Source organism: Pyxicephalus adspersus, chromosome 8 (genome assembly GCF_032062135.1).
Source record: "Pyxicephalus adspersus chromosome 8, UCB_Pads_2.0, whole genome shotgun sequence".
Taxonomy (NCBI): Eukaryota; Metazoa; Chordata; class Amphibia; order Anura; family Pyxicephalidae; genus Pyxicephalus; species Pyxicephalus adspersus.
The window spans coordinates 15,242,263-15,257,742 of NC_092865.1; the positions used below are offsets into that span (position 1 = coordinate 15,242,263).

Below are 15,480 nucleotides of genomic sequence, written 5' to 3' on the forward strand. Positions count from 1 at the left end.
TAATAATAATAATAATAATAATATTAAAGGGTGCACAACATGCAAACATGTTGGGAGGTGACACCACTTTCACTGTAGTCAATGATATCCAACTGGCTATGTGATGGAGCTACATCAATCTGAATAATCAATCTGATAAAACAGCTCCTATATACTGCATGTATCTCATCTGTGTGGTTTGTAGTTTGCCTGCAGTTTAGAAAGAAAGCTAAAACACTAGATAAAGCAGTTATGCATTCAAACCAGGAGCAGAAGGGGCAGAACTCTAAGCCAATCAAGTATTCTATAATACATAAGAGAGCAGGGGGATGAATTTATCATTCTACTGCTTATCCTTTCCTGTTCAATCATAGGCTTCAATTAAAGAGGTGACCTAATTGTATTACCTAATGACCAATCCATGGCTTGGATCCCTCCTCCTACTCCCTGTTACCCATTCTTTCTGTACTAGTAACTCAATGCAGACTTTCCAGGTGTCCTAAGTCCACTGACACTACTGGTTCTCCTCCCATGGTGGGCAGATCTGAAATGCTGCAGAGGTGCACAATGCAATGAAATGAAGTCACAGATACTGCAACTTTCTCCTGTAAATCCAAGGTGGAGGATAAAGTGTTGACACTTTGGGCTCAAAGTGGAATATATAACACTGGGTGTCCATTACGCTGGAGCAATGCTGGATGGGTGAGTCTGCAGAGGACAGCACCGGAGATAGGGTGAGCATAGCAGCCGGAGCCACTTATTATTTTTACTTGCAAAGAGCAGATAGCAGATTTATTTTTGTACAGGCTGGACTTGAGCTTTAACTGTAGTGGAATGAAAGCAGGTCATCACCCTGACTGTGCTGTTTGGCAAGGCTTTGCAAATCTCAGCACTGGCTGGACTAAAATACAAATCCTTTGGCAGGTAAAATAGTTCCCATATGTAGTTATCTGTTTGCCAGGGGTTGTTCTACTTGGGTCAGTTTCTGGTAAATGCTGGAGAGTTAAGCCCCCTATTATTGGAATACACATCCTGTGCCCAGTATAGTGGTTTTCTATTCTCCCTATTGGATATTCAATTTATATTATAGATAATGTAACAGGAGGAGCTGGGACACATAAGTTGGCAGAAACAGCGTTAGATTTCAGGTGGATAGGGACCAGGTCAGACATGGGGCGGTATCTCTGTTGAACTATCCAAGGTACGTAAATGAGCCAAGGGGGAGTATCAACCCAGCAGACCACCAATTTGGTGGGACCAATTTGGTGAATTTTGCTCTTATTTATGTTCGTGTTCTAAAATAACTTGGCTTTGCATGCGTAAGGTTTGTCTAACACGTCTCCCATCTGCACACCTTATGCAATGCAAGTACCTAGGAATGTTATTTCATAGGTGAGCTTTGTAATGTAATAGGTAATATATTGGTCACCATTCAACAGCACACCGATCTGTATTTCAGTTATGCAGTTTTTTTTGTAAATGATATTATTTTACTTTATAAAGAATGAGATGTTACATGGCCAGAGGGAAGGAATTTAAAGATTGTTGCTTTACATGGAGACATAAGAGTTTAACAGCAGAATGCGACAGAGGAAGCTAATGTAAAAAAACAAAATCACTTTATATATTGAACTGAAACAAAAGCTAAAGCTAAAGCTTTTTTAAGTGAATAAACTGAGTTGCAATAAAAAAATAGGATATAGTAAATAAAAATAGGAAATAGTAATATGAAAACATGTTAAGACTTGAAACCCAACAGAGGGCTAAAGTCACCATATCCCCCTATGTAGAGCAATATTATAACAATATACACATAAAACAAAATCTTCGTAGGTTTTCCAGGTATCTTCAATCTAGTTGGGTGACTTAACAGGTTCTCTGCACCTACTTCCTGCACTGATTATGGGCAGATAATAAATGTTGCTGAAAGCCATGCTCAAGGCCTCTATCCGAAGTTCCCTTCTTCATATTTAAAAGTTCTAGCATTGCAAAAATCAAGTGCTTTTTTCCGAACCTATTACACATTTCCTTAGGGATTGTGGTCCATATTGATATGAGAGCATCATGGAGTTGCTGCATTTTCGTCAGCTGCTCATCCTTGATGAAAAACTCCCGTTCCACCACATTGCAAAACTGTATTGGATTGAAATCTGGTGATCATGGGGGCCATTGGAGTCCAATGAACTCATTGTTATGGTCAAGAATCTAGTTTGAAATTATTTGAGCTTTATGAAGTGGTTCGCTATCCTGCTGGAAGTTCAGTCAGTCTCTCTTGTCCAGTTTGGATGAGCCCATGCAAACTATAGCCTCAGGCCTCCAAAAGCATTGAGTTGTTGTCATATGGTGAGTTGACCATTGTTAATAAGCAGTTGAACAAGTTACCTAATAAAGTGGCTGGAGAATTTATATTTAATTTAAACTTTGGGCTTAGATCCACTTTTAAAATCCCATTCTATTTACTATCCTTGCAGACCCTTGTAGCCGGTTTCACAATCATATCCTCTGCCTGCCCTGTACAAACTCCATCAGCACAGATTAGCAGCAACAATAACACAAACCTCGCAGGGCAGCCACTTTCAAGATAATTTGTTCTAGCATTGTTGAGATCCAACACTGATGGAAGGCTGCCATTGTTTTGTGTAGTTGTAGCTATCCCCTTTCTGTTTGGAAGTGGAAACTATCTAAGCCTCCCAGATATTTCTCCTGCTAACTCATTCCTTTTACTGGCTAAAATCCATCAAATTAGCTTTCTAGGTCAACAGATGTGCTTGGTCCTCTCTACCAGATGTGACTTGGTTTAAAAATGAGTACACAACTTTATCCACATCAATAACTTCCATATAAGGGCTCCCATAGCCTGGATTCTAGGGGATTTTTGTCAACGTTCTCCCTGCTGTGTGGCCGACAAGTCCTGGCAAATGAACGAAGCATGATTATTATGATCCAACAATAACTATTTATGATAACTCCTTGAACCCATCATTCTGATCTCATAGAGAATCTCTGGTTGAAGAATATATGTTTTAATAAACTTAATATGATGAGTGAGGTCTATGGTTCAGTAAGTCTGAATTTGCATGGTGACACTAGCAAGCCCCTAGCCTTAGCGACAAGTACCCACCCAATGCTTGCTGAAGAAGCAAGAACTTCCCCCCACAAATTATTATCATATTACCCTTTATTATTAAGCACCAACATATTACTCAGCGCTATACAATAAATAGGTATTGCAGGTGAGAAATCTCCCTAATAGACAAGTACAAACAATGACACTGGAGAAGAAGAGGACCCTGCCCAACAGAGCTTGCAATCTAAGATATAGAGGAACATAAAGAATACATGACAGGGATGGAGACTAAATATTGATGGCTTAAAGTGGATCTATCACCAAACTTTTTACTTTACATAAAAGGGTAGACAACCCTTTTATGTAAGGTAAAAGTTATCTTCTTATTAAAAAAAAAAAAAGAAGAAGCAGAAGGGGCTATTTTCTACATTGGGAAAAAATGCCAATCTCACATATGCACAATCTTACAGCAGCTACATTACCTGCTCTTGCACCTGCACAGAAGACGATGAAAGAATATTGCTATGCGCCCGCTGGGATGAAGGTGGATTACAGGACGGAGTGGGACCCAATCCAGGAGAGCTCCGGAGGGATCATCATCTGCAGAAATTAAGGTAAGTGAGTTTTTTTGGTTTTTAGTTTATGATGAGAATGATGGAAATGGCCCTTAAAACCCATCTTTGAATAAGTGAGTTCCAAGGCTTGTTTAAATATATTAAAGGTAGAAGAAAACCTAATGGGATGAGTGGGGAAGCTCTAGAGATGTCTTCAACCATGCATGGGCCATGAATGACAGTGTGCCTTCATTAAGTGCTTGGCCCTTGGGCAAGGGTGGTTAAGCACTTATTTCTAAGGTTAAGGGTCGGGACAGCTACCCACTATATGTGAATTTAGGAGATTATTGTGTATCTGGTGCCATTTTTTGTGGCCTAACGGGATTTAGGTGGAGTTCTGCTTAAACCAATCATTTGTTAATTAACTTTGCCTCCATTATGCTGCCATTGTAAATTATTTGTTGTCTGTGCCTCAACGATATATCCAGTATTTATGAATACTTTTGCAATTTTTCTAAAAATATATGTAACTTAACCAGACAAAACACATCTTTCATGGCATACTTTAGATATTGGAATTTTATTTTACATACCTCTTTTATTTCACACAATAATGTAATATGATCGTTCATTTCCATAATGAAGAAAAATGAAATATTTGCTGTGGGACATCAACGATATAAAAAAAAGGGACTGGAAAAAAAAAGCATGACAGCACAAGTTTTAGAAATTATGAACCACTCCCTGAAGCAGAAGTACATTCCATAAACTTTTAGAAGGAGCAGAAAATGTATCATTCTTTGCAGGTGTAAAATATTGTATATCTAAAAGGCGATAGAAGCAGACAAAATCCTCCATTTCCTACCAATACACCAACTTTGTATTATTCTTTTACAAGAATATTTTTTTGTCATTTTTCAACATACCTATGAACAATAATATTACCTAAATAACTGTTTATAGGGAAGACATGATCTTCAATTAAAGCAGTTATATAGGAAAATACATGAATATTGTTGAAGCTTTGATAGAAAATTTTACCCAAATTGTACAAAAATAATATACACACACACACTAATCAGTCAAAGAATTATAGCCACTGATATAGAAGTGAAAAAATGATTATCACAGTACAATGGTACATGTCAAGGGTTGGGATATATTTTAGGTAGCCAGGGAACAAGCAAGGACAAATTGTGATTTCTAGCTGACTGTTGAAAGCAACTTGAAAAAGTAAGATCTTGTGGGCAGTGTTCCCAGTATACATTGGTTTCTATCTATTAAAAATTGAGCAAGGAAGGGCAACCCGTGAACTGGTAACAGAGTCATGGATACCCAAGGCGTATTGGCTCTTGTATGGTATTGGAAGGTTTGCATGTCTCTTCTGATCCCACAATTTGTAGAACAAATTGATGGAAAACCTAATGCTGGCCATGACAGGAAGGTGCCAGAAAACACAGTGCACCATACATTATTACTGTGTGCCCATGCTGACCCCTATCCATTGCTAAGAGTGTCTACAATGGGCATGTGAGAGCCAGAACTAGACCATAAAACAATGGAAAAAGGTGACCATGTTGAATGAATTGCCGGTGTAAGAGATGCAAGGATGGAAGGCAGTTGACCTAAAGGATCTTTTCTTGGTGCCAGATACCACAACACACCTTTAGAGGTCTTCAAGAGACAATGTTTCAATGGGTCAAAACCGTTCTGGTGCCACAAGTAGGATGTACAGCAGTGTTTCTCAGCCAGGGTTCCTCCAGAGGGATTACTTAAGCAATGAGCAATTTGTACCTCTCAGGTCTGTTTAATAGATTCGCATGATCCTTTTGGCTATCTGTAAGGGTGGCATTGTAATGTAAGAGGCATTCTTCCTACAGATCACCACTCTAATGTACTGTTAGTTGTGGATAAAGATATATAGCAGGGGTTCCATGAAGACCTGAATAATATTAATAATAATAAAATAATATATATATATATATATATATTCATATTCAGTATATATTTTCATGTTGCTGTGACAATGGTATACAAACAAAAAATGGACAGATCCTTTTAGTAATAGCCAACAACAGACAAGAAAAACCCTGACATATGTTCTAAACCATTCCTACTGTTCCCATAAAGCTTTATTGCATTTGTCTAGGTTTATTATAAACAGCAGTGTAAACAGCATATCTTTAGATTTGTATTCTGCTTTCCTCATTTGACTTTCTGGAATTACATATAATAAAAGGATGGGTAAGGTCCTGCAGCCTTCTGCTACTAGCAGTTTGTGATCTCCAGTAATTACATTAGTACATTGCAACTAGGATATCCTAAGTTATGGTTTCTGGCTGTTATGACATAGAACCAAAAAGATATTGGAGCAAATGTCTACATTGATACATTATTTCTTTTCTGCAATTACAGTGGTGACTGTAGATAGATGGATGTAGAGCAATACTCACGCAGACAGCTTTAAAATATTTTTATTCACTTAGTGGGTCTGACATATTAACACTCTCCAAGACTGGGAAGAGTATCCCAGAAGACTATCATGGTAAAACCTAGGTGATCCAGCAAACCTGAATTGGATTCCTTAAAAAAAAAACATTCCTAGTAGTTGGAAAATGTTTTCAATCCTGGACCAGATCCACACCGGGTTTGCTGGGTCGCCCAGGTTCTCCCATGATAGTCTATCTTCTCCAGTCTCTGAGAGCATCAATAAATCAGGCCTAGTGACTAAGCAAAGAATACCTTAATACAACTTCAAATTTTGTTTTTAGATTTTATGGACAATCAAGATTATTATTATACACTATTATTAAAATAAAATCTCCTGGGAGGAAGCACCAGGAGTCTCCATCTTCTTCTGTCTATGTCACCCAATCCCACAGTGTGCTGGCACAAGATCGGGTGAGGTAGCCTGCAAATAGGAAAAAAATGAGTGCCGATCTCAATGAGTATGTGTAATCCTGTGCGTTGGAGGAAAAAGCCTCGGGCACTCCCAGAAGGAGCAGCTCGAAGCCTCCTGGGGAACGTGACGTATGTATCCCAGGAGGCTCTGTGCTCCCTTTCAGTCTTTCCTGCTGCAACAATAAAGACATAAATGGGGGAGCTCAGGGTTATCCACTATTTTATATAAAGCAAAAATTTTGGTGATAAATCTTCAAGTGATTACAGGAGAGAGCTGGTCTATGTTGGATGCTTATGAACACAACCATAAGTTGCAAGAAGTAGATGGTGACCCTGAACAATGCTTCAATCAAAGATGGTGCAGACCTGGATGTAGAGACAGGTAAAAGCATTGTTAGGGTACCATGACCACTGTGACACACTTACACAAGGGGGCTGGTTAGTTAAAGCTCTCCAAGACTGGGGAAGATAGACCATCATTGGAGAGCCTGGGTGATCCAGCAAACCTGAAATTAATTTTCTCAAAATTGTTTATTTTTTTTTTTCAATCCTGGACCAAATCCATTCCAGGTTTGTTATATCTCCTAGATTCCCTCATCATAGTCTATTTTCTCCAGTCTTGGGGAACTTTATTATATCAGGCCCAATATTTAGAATGTATGTACCTTACTTAAATATATATTTATTTCTGTGTCCCTCTTTAAGAATACAAACAGTGCTGATGTTTTTCATTATTTATGGTTTACACAGCTGAGGAACATGGGAGAATTGGGAAACATGACAATACAAAAATTACCCTCCCCTTCTAACTGCACAGAAATGTTGGAAAGTCTATATAGTAAGAAAGCTTATCATTTGATACACATAAACAGATTGACCTGTGCAGGATATCCAACCAAGAACACAGAATTGGGGTACTAAAGCAGGAATTCTGCTTCTAAAACTCGACCTTCGGCCAACCTCCAGCCAGTGGTTTGCCGGAATATGAAAACAGATGTAAATGATTAACAAATGAATTTGATCATCTTAGTATAGCCAAGTACATACCCAACAAAATATTTTCTACAAATCATTTACACTCCTGCCCTTTGGCTGACCACTTGCGTGCTTGGATTCGGCATCCAACTATTGCGCTTTCATCTTCACATGTGTGACCTACTTCTCTTTAAATACAATTATGTCATCCTCCCATTGCTACAAGAAGTTGGGTTATTTGTGCCAAAACAAAGCTGCATTACTAAGCAATCTCCACCATATCTCACTTGAGAAGAGTTTCTAGTTTATCGGTCCAGGGGGACGAAAAGGCACATCCAAGCTCTTGTCATATATGAGGTTTTCTAAGAAATATTTCTGGAGTCCAGAAATATTTCTAGGACCAAATGAAAACATTTATGGCAAACCATATTATTTCTAAAGGTTTCATTAAAAACAGATTGGGATGGTAGACTCACTTTATGTTTCCCTTGACAGGGAATGTGACCTGTTAACCATAGTTTTTCCTCAAATTTCTTGAAAGCACTAACATTGATGAATTTTGTAGCTTCCTTACAGCACTGATATTTCTTCATTTCCAATCATGGGATTAGATGCAAGGAGGTTTCTCAAAATGCAATATTTTACTACCTACAAATGATGCCAGTAAACTCGCTGCTACTCTATGTTGCAATAATGTAAACTTCATGGTTTATGATCAGCTTTGAGTGTTCATCTGGTGATCATTACTCAGCACTAAAGTTTGGGACTTTGTACTGCACACCTGTCCTATTAAAAAAAAGCTTAAGTGGTCAACTGGACATTCAGCAAAAATCTAATTAACAGGTTAGTCTGCCTACTCAGGGCCGGGAATCCAACCTGTCAGACTTCTATCTTTTAATGGTCTTGGTTACCCTATCAAATGTTTATTGCTAAGATTGCCTGTGCTTATTCTGATCATTGGCTTTATAACTCTACTATTGTCAATCATTGTCTACTTTTCTGGAACCTAGACTAAAATTATTTTAGCTTCATTTGCTTGGTTTATCTGAAACTGCTGTTTGCACCACCTTAGCATTTGTCCTTGCTGCTAGTCAACTATGCATTCTGGTGATACTGTAGATCCTTTACGAATGGTTTATAAATAGATTAAAATCTGCAACATGCCTTGGTGGCTGGTGTAGTTATGAGGGAAAGCAAAGAAGGAAGGTAGAAAGATGCCAACAGACTTTATTGCCTGGATTCTAAGTGACAGCAGAGAGTGGGCTTATTCATAAATGGCGGCAGATCCTGGTGACTGGTTTGTCAATGGCATCAGGCATGATGGCCTTAGATGAGCAATAAACTTTGGTGACTGGTTAATTACTCAATGGATGGTGGCAGAGACTGGTGACTGGATGCTTAAAAGAGCCACCAGTTGGAGATAATACTGGATAACCTTGCAACCCTATCATCACATTTTTTTACTTTATACAACCTTTTTATATTAAGCCAAAAATGTGTTTTTGTGTTGGAATATATTTTTTTAAATAAAGAAGAGGAAGCCCCATGGCGGTAAATACTGAATGGGAGCCCAACAGTACGCAATGTATCCCAGGAGGCTTCAGACTGCTCCTTTCAATCTTGGGAAAAAAAAGTTCTGATCTTGCAAATGCGCAATGAGATTGGCAACTGATTTTTCTTTTTTACATTTACAGGAGGAATTGTCACCCGTTCTCAGGCCTGCAGTATGAGATTGAGTGATGTAAGCATAAGTTGAATGAAGAGGAAGATAATGGTGCCCAGCAAACGAACCGAAGACGACGCAGAACCGAATTAAATTCAATTGTGGAGGGATTGAGGTCTCTGCTGAAGTAAAGGTAGGTGTCATTTTATACTTTACTGACAGTTCTGCTTTAAGAATGTGACCTGTTTTACATATAAGAGGTACAGCATTTGCAACGGTTTAGGTTGCTGCTCAGGGGACAGTAAGTATTTTCATGTACATTGTATAATTTTATATTATCAACAAGTTCTCTTTAAACAAAGCAGAAACTAGCACCAGCAAATGGACATAACAGTTGCACCTACTGCTAGAAGGAAATATGTATTTCTATTTTTAATTATTATTATTATTATTATTAATAAACAGGATTTATATAGCACCAACATATTACACAGCGCTGTATATTAAATACAAGTTGCAAATGACAGACAGATACAGACAGTGACACAGGAGGAGGAGGGGACCCTGACCCAAAGAGCTTACAATCTAGGTGGTGGGGGAAAGTCTCATACAATAGGAGGGGAGATATGGAGTGATGGGAAGTAGTGAGGGTTTAAGAGACTGGAGAGAACAGGTAGGTAAGTTTGAAGAAATGGGTTTTGGGTGCTCTTTTAAATGGGCAGAAGGTAGGAGCAAGCCAAAAAGGATGAGGAAGACCATTCCAGAGAGTCGGGGCGTCTCTTGAAAAGTCTTGCAGTCATGCGTGTGATGAGGTTATGAGTGAGGAAGTCATTAGTAGGTCATTGAAGGAGCAGAGAGAGCGGCTGGGGGAGTATTTTCCCACGTCAGAAAGGTAGGTTGACAAGAACTGTGGAGGGATTTGAAGGGAAAGCACAGAAGATATGGAGGGTTCTAGTGAGGGTTTCTTCAGGATAGGGAGAATAATGGCATGTTTGAAAGCAGAGAGGTAGATACCAGTAGAGGGGGAAAAGTTAAATAGTTCGGTCAGCATGGGGGCCAGGGTGGAGGAATGAGCACAGAGTAGATCAGAGGGAATTGGGTCAAGCGGGCAGGTAGTAGATGGAGATGATGAGAGAAGAGAGGAGACGTCATCCACAGTAACAGGGCTGATGGAGGCCAGAGATGATTTACAGGTGGAGGGGGTGGATATAGTTGGATTGGCCCGGTGAGCAGAGACATCATGTCTGATTTTGTCAAGTTTATCTCTAAAGTAGGTGGCAATGTCGTGGGCAGAGAAGGATGTTGTGGGGGGAGCAGGTGTGGGGTTTAGGAGGGAGTCAATTGTTGCAAATAGGCTGCGTGGCTTGGAAGCTTGAGAGGAAATGACCGCAGAGAAATACTTTTGCTTGGCGACGGTGAGTTCAGTCTGGCTTTGTAGTCCATGAAGTCAGAAAAGAACCAGAGGCCAGATTTCTTCCTTTATAAATATTTTCAGCCTGTGAAAATAGAAGATGAGTCTGGCATAAGTAAGGTTAGCAAAAATAGAAATTGTGTTTTATGGATTTCCGCTGTTAATAAACACAAGACTTTGCTGTACATCTCTCCTTCGTGCAGTCCTGGTATGTCAACCCTTCCCATATTACTTAGGTTTGGAGAAACAGTTAGGAGAGTGTCTGTAAAATATAAATAAGGATTTAGCTAAAGCACTGTGTTAAGACTTCATTATTTGTTCATATCTTTTCAGGGCTCTTCTTGAAGATATAAGAAATGATGCTCTGGCTGCTTCTTACAAACAGCACTTAAGGAGATTTAAGGAGAATGTCATTTTAGAAGAGAATGTACAAACAACACAATGTATACAGATACAAGTGTGTCCTAACTTCTGGCCACCCCCTGATCTGAACAGTGATCTAATGTAACCTAAATCAGACTTACTGGCAACATTACAATTTTACATAACTCATTTTCTGACATGTTGCAATATGGAGCAACATAAAAAATGAACTTATATTATCGGACGCGAATCTGACGTGTACATCGCTCGTCCGACATCGTTCATGGATTCGTCCTGGTGGTTCCATAAACGACGAACGACTGCAATACAAGTGAAGAAGAGAGAGCGCAGTGAGGTGTCGTTCGCCCACTTCCACCAGAGTTCAGACTGCAACATTATACTGTGTAGCAAGTCAAGGTGTACAAATGCAGCAATGTGTGACCTTTTCTAGATATAGCTGAACACAGCCAAAAACTGCACTGGTAGCAGGATCAGAGGCAGATATAAGGAGGTGCATAGTGTGTTCTTGCACAAGGGCCCTGGACCCTCCTTAGCCAACAGGGACCCCAAGTCAGTTTAGCAGAGTGCCCCAAGTATGTTCTGCATAGTGGCCCATTGTTGGCTACATCCACCACTGATCTGGACTGATTTGATTTTGTGATATTTAAACCAGAAGTTCTGACCCAGGAACTAGATGGTGTCCTCGAATGATGGCCATATTCATAATGTAGTGTTTTACATGCATGCACTTAACATGAAAACAAAGCACATCCAAGAATAAAATCCCTTTATTTATATATTTACTTTCCAGCCCATGTCAGACTTCATGCATAAAAAACTGATCTTTACTACTGTAATATAATCTATAATTTCTCCATCAACCAATCAGCTTCTCCCAACTTACTAAGTATGAAGCCAATTGGATATTGCCTATTTAAAGGGAAAATATTAATCAATTCATAGGCAACATCAACATCCTTGCATCCTTAGTGTTGTAATATTGAAACATAATTACTTATTGGACCCAATAACTGGTACTGCAAAAAAAAACATTATGAGACTAGATGCATCCACCCATTCACCAGCGGTCTGTGAGTTCTCAATATAATTACCTTCTTTATGCCACAATGCCAGTACTGTCTGTGAAGGTTCTCATTTATCCAGGTCTTGGCATATGTAGTAGTAGTTAGATGAATTCAGTCGGACTTCTTCTAATGTTTGAGGACATTTTGTAGCTTGTCCAAGCCACTTCAGGAAAATACAGCAGCATTTATATACACAGAGGTAGCAGACACTTTAATCCAATCATTAAGGAATGTGACGAGGCTGCTGTTGTTAATTGTCCAAGAACAGAATGTGCTAGTAAGAAGAAAGGTGCGTATTGACATAAAAATACAGCACGTAATATGGGGACAGACATTAATCTAGCCCTTAACAGTGGGATTGGAAAAAAGTGAGGCTATCAGCTAACCCCAATATGTGAAGAGGTCCCCGAGTTGTTTGCTGTCAGAGGAATAACCCATGATTTAGGGTGGTGCTTCTAATTTCCAATCTTCCACTGTATAAGATGCATCTTGAGGGTATAAAAATGACACTTCCATAGGATGCACAGGATATAACCATGCACATGTCTATCAACATTCTCTAACATGATGGCTCAGATGTTGGACCTTGGACCATATCATTTGAAAAGGACTGCAGTATAACAAAAAAACGAAAGCAAAATAATCCTCTGCATAATGCATCATAACACTGTAACACACTACCGTGTGCTATGATGTGCTGCATTGGAATTTATTAGTACAGCTAAGAGGTTAGCACTCTGGCCTAGGTCCCAGGTTCGAACCCCAGCCAGGACATTATCTGCATGGAGTTTGCATGTACTCCCATGTTTGTGTGGGTACTCTGATTTCCTGCCACATCCCAGAAACATGCATTTAGGTTAATTGGCTTCCCCTCAACATTGGCCTTGGACTGTGTTAATGACATATGACTATGGTAGGGACATTGGATTGTAAGCCCTTTTGAGGGACAGTTAATGATATGTGTAATATATCAGCGCTATGTAAATACAAAATAATAATAATTCCTATGCATTGGCATTCTATTTGATACCTAGGCTGCCTTAACGGAATGCACGTCAACGTCCAGCATGATGTGCGTAACAAAACGCCCCAGAGCCAATAAATCTGAAATGATTCTTCCCGCAGGCCCTTTGGTAAAAGAAGCCCTCTCTGTCTTACAGCGCAGTCATTCCCCATAGTTCAAGCGGTCCAACATTCCTTGGAAATTATGCTGTAATTGCATCATTGCCTGGCGCCATCTTGTGACAAAAAAGATTGTTGTCATGCAAATCAGCTATGCTGAGTAGGATATTGTACACACATTCAGTGAAAGGATGCATAGCTGGGTACAGATGGGCTAATATCTTGCCAAAGGTGTTGGGTTGTAAATCATCAATTCTCTGAATTATTACCAAAGCCCTGACCTGTTGTGATATCTTTGATGCAACCAATATGCGGGACTGTGCAGGTAAAGCAATACCCCCCGTTCCTCTCCAACATGGAAGTGTTTGTTATCACCCCTTAGGGAAGACCTAGTACGAAGATTAGGCTTACAACATAGACTAAATGCTGTTTGGCCACCCTTGGAAAGATTTATTAGGATGCCAATTTAATTATCTCCAGGTACATAGTAAAATAAAAATGAGATCCATATTTTACCCAAGCAATAGGAAGGCAAGAAGTCCTTATCCAAGGAATGTGCCTGGAATTTTGCAGCTCGAGGGATATGAAGGGGTTTCAGGTATACGTAAATGCAGTCACGTAGGAAGCAAGCCGACCCCTGCCCAGAATCCCACCACCTCCTTTGGGCTGATGAAGAACAGATGCAACATTATAGAAAGCAGCTATACAACTGCATATGGGAGAGGACAATGGTAGAACTTTCCTAACTCCCACATACCAACTTTTATTGGTATCCAGTAAATTCCATATTTTAAATTATATTTAAAGCAATGTTTAATCACCTTTTCTATCAAGATAAATAACAGAAAAATAACTATTTCAATGCCAACATTTTAAAGACAGATCATTAAAATGATCAATAATGGCAGCTAGCTCCCTTGTTTTAACATTTTAAAAATATTACAGCATTCGCCATCTTAACGTATATGTAGAACTAATAACTAAGAGGTCACTTTATAAAAAAGTGAACCTGACATTTATGAAAACATTTTCTGGAAGAGAACCTTCCAGGTCCACGTGTTACTAATAGCAGTGATTGATGACCAGGGAATGTTTTGGTGAATGTCTGCTGCTTTAAAAAATAGAAATCTCATAAAAGCTTTAGTATGTTACTGTCATTTTGAAAGTTTTTTTTAATAAACCTGTATCTTAATCTTCAGCTTTTATTAAATAACTTTTGATCCTGGTATTTAGATCCTTGTTCAGGCAATTCATATAAGAGGGTGGCACATCTTCCAATGGTTATTCAATCCCACAGGTTTTTTGATGGGGCAACAATTGGCATTGAAATGTTTCAACACCCATTGTGCAGCTATGGTCCAAGGTTGCCACCATTAGGAAACAGGCCTACAACCATCATAGACAAGAGGAACATACAAAGAGGCTACAGGGTATCACTAGCAAAGGATAAAAAGGTTTAAAAATACATAATTGGTTTAAAGAATGGCAAAAATTAGTGATACATAGTATCTTCATAATGAAAAATTTAATCAGCTAGGGCTTTCATCTACTCCCCTACCATCTGTAGTAGGCAAAACCAGCAATGGGTGCAGGCTTGACTACACGTCCACATCAGTTACCCCCATTCAGAAACAAAGCTCCTTTATAGGGTAAAATTCATTTGAAGTGCTTGTTCTATGGCTACCTTGGTTCTTCTAGGTCCAATAAAGTTTTGTTTAAAACAATTTAATGGGGGTGTATTTATAAAATAGGGAACCTATCGTTTACAAAAACATTCTATGGTGGAGATTCTTGCTAATCTGAGAATCTCAGGTCCATGCGGTTTTAATGGCAGTGATTGGTTTTCCACCAGGGAACATTTTTGTTAATTTAGGATTCGCTGATTTATAAATAGACCCCATGGTGTGCGACCTGTCAGTGTATGTCAGCGTTTACAACTATTTTAATGTTCAAATACTATGTATAATTCAAAAGAAAAGGTTGATATTTCATAGTTGCATTATCAGCACTGGTGTACTTGTATTGATTCCTGACATCAAGAAACCATTGGAAAAGTATTAACTACAACCAAATTCAGCAGGTTTATGGGTTGTGCCAATAGCCCTGATACGCCTATCTGTACTCTGCTATGCACTCATGGCTATGATGGGTGAAACATGGAACAAATAAACATTCTCATGAATCTCTGAATTATTGCAACCATCAACCATTAAGCAGCCAAATGTAATGTGGTAATGTCAAGAAGAATCATTCAGTAAGTAGGCTTTAGTTTGTCCGTCTAGGTTCAGCAATGTTATGGTCTTAAAAATGAGGTTAGCTGAATTACCTGAATATAATGGAACTTTTCCAGAACGCAGGGG

General features: G+C 39.1%; 1 long non-coding RNA gene across 1 annotated transcript; it reads left to right on the plus strand.

The window, feature by feature from the left end:
* Positions 1-501: 501 nt before the first annotated feature.
* LOC140336466 (uncharacterized) lies at positions 502-12,161 on the plus strand. The gene is made up of 4 exons (XR_011921898.1): positions 502-713; positions 3,549-3,660; positions 9,171-9,332; positions 10,884-12,161. It is a non-coding gene; the product is annotated as an uncharacterized lncRNA (long non-coding RNA).
* Positions 12,162-15,480: the final 3,319 nt, after the last annotated feature.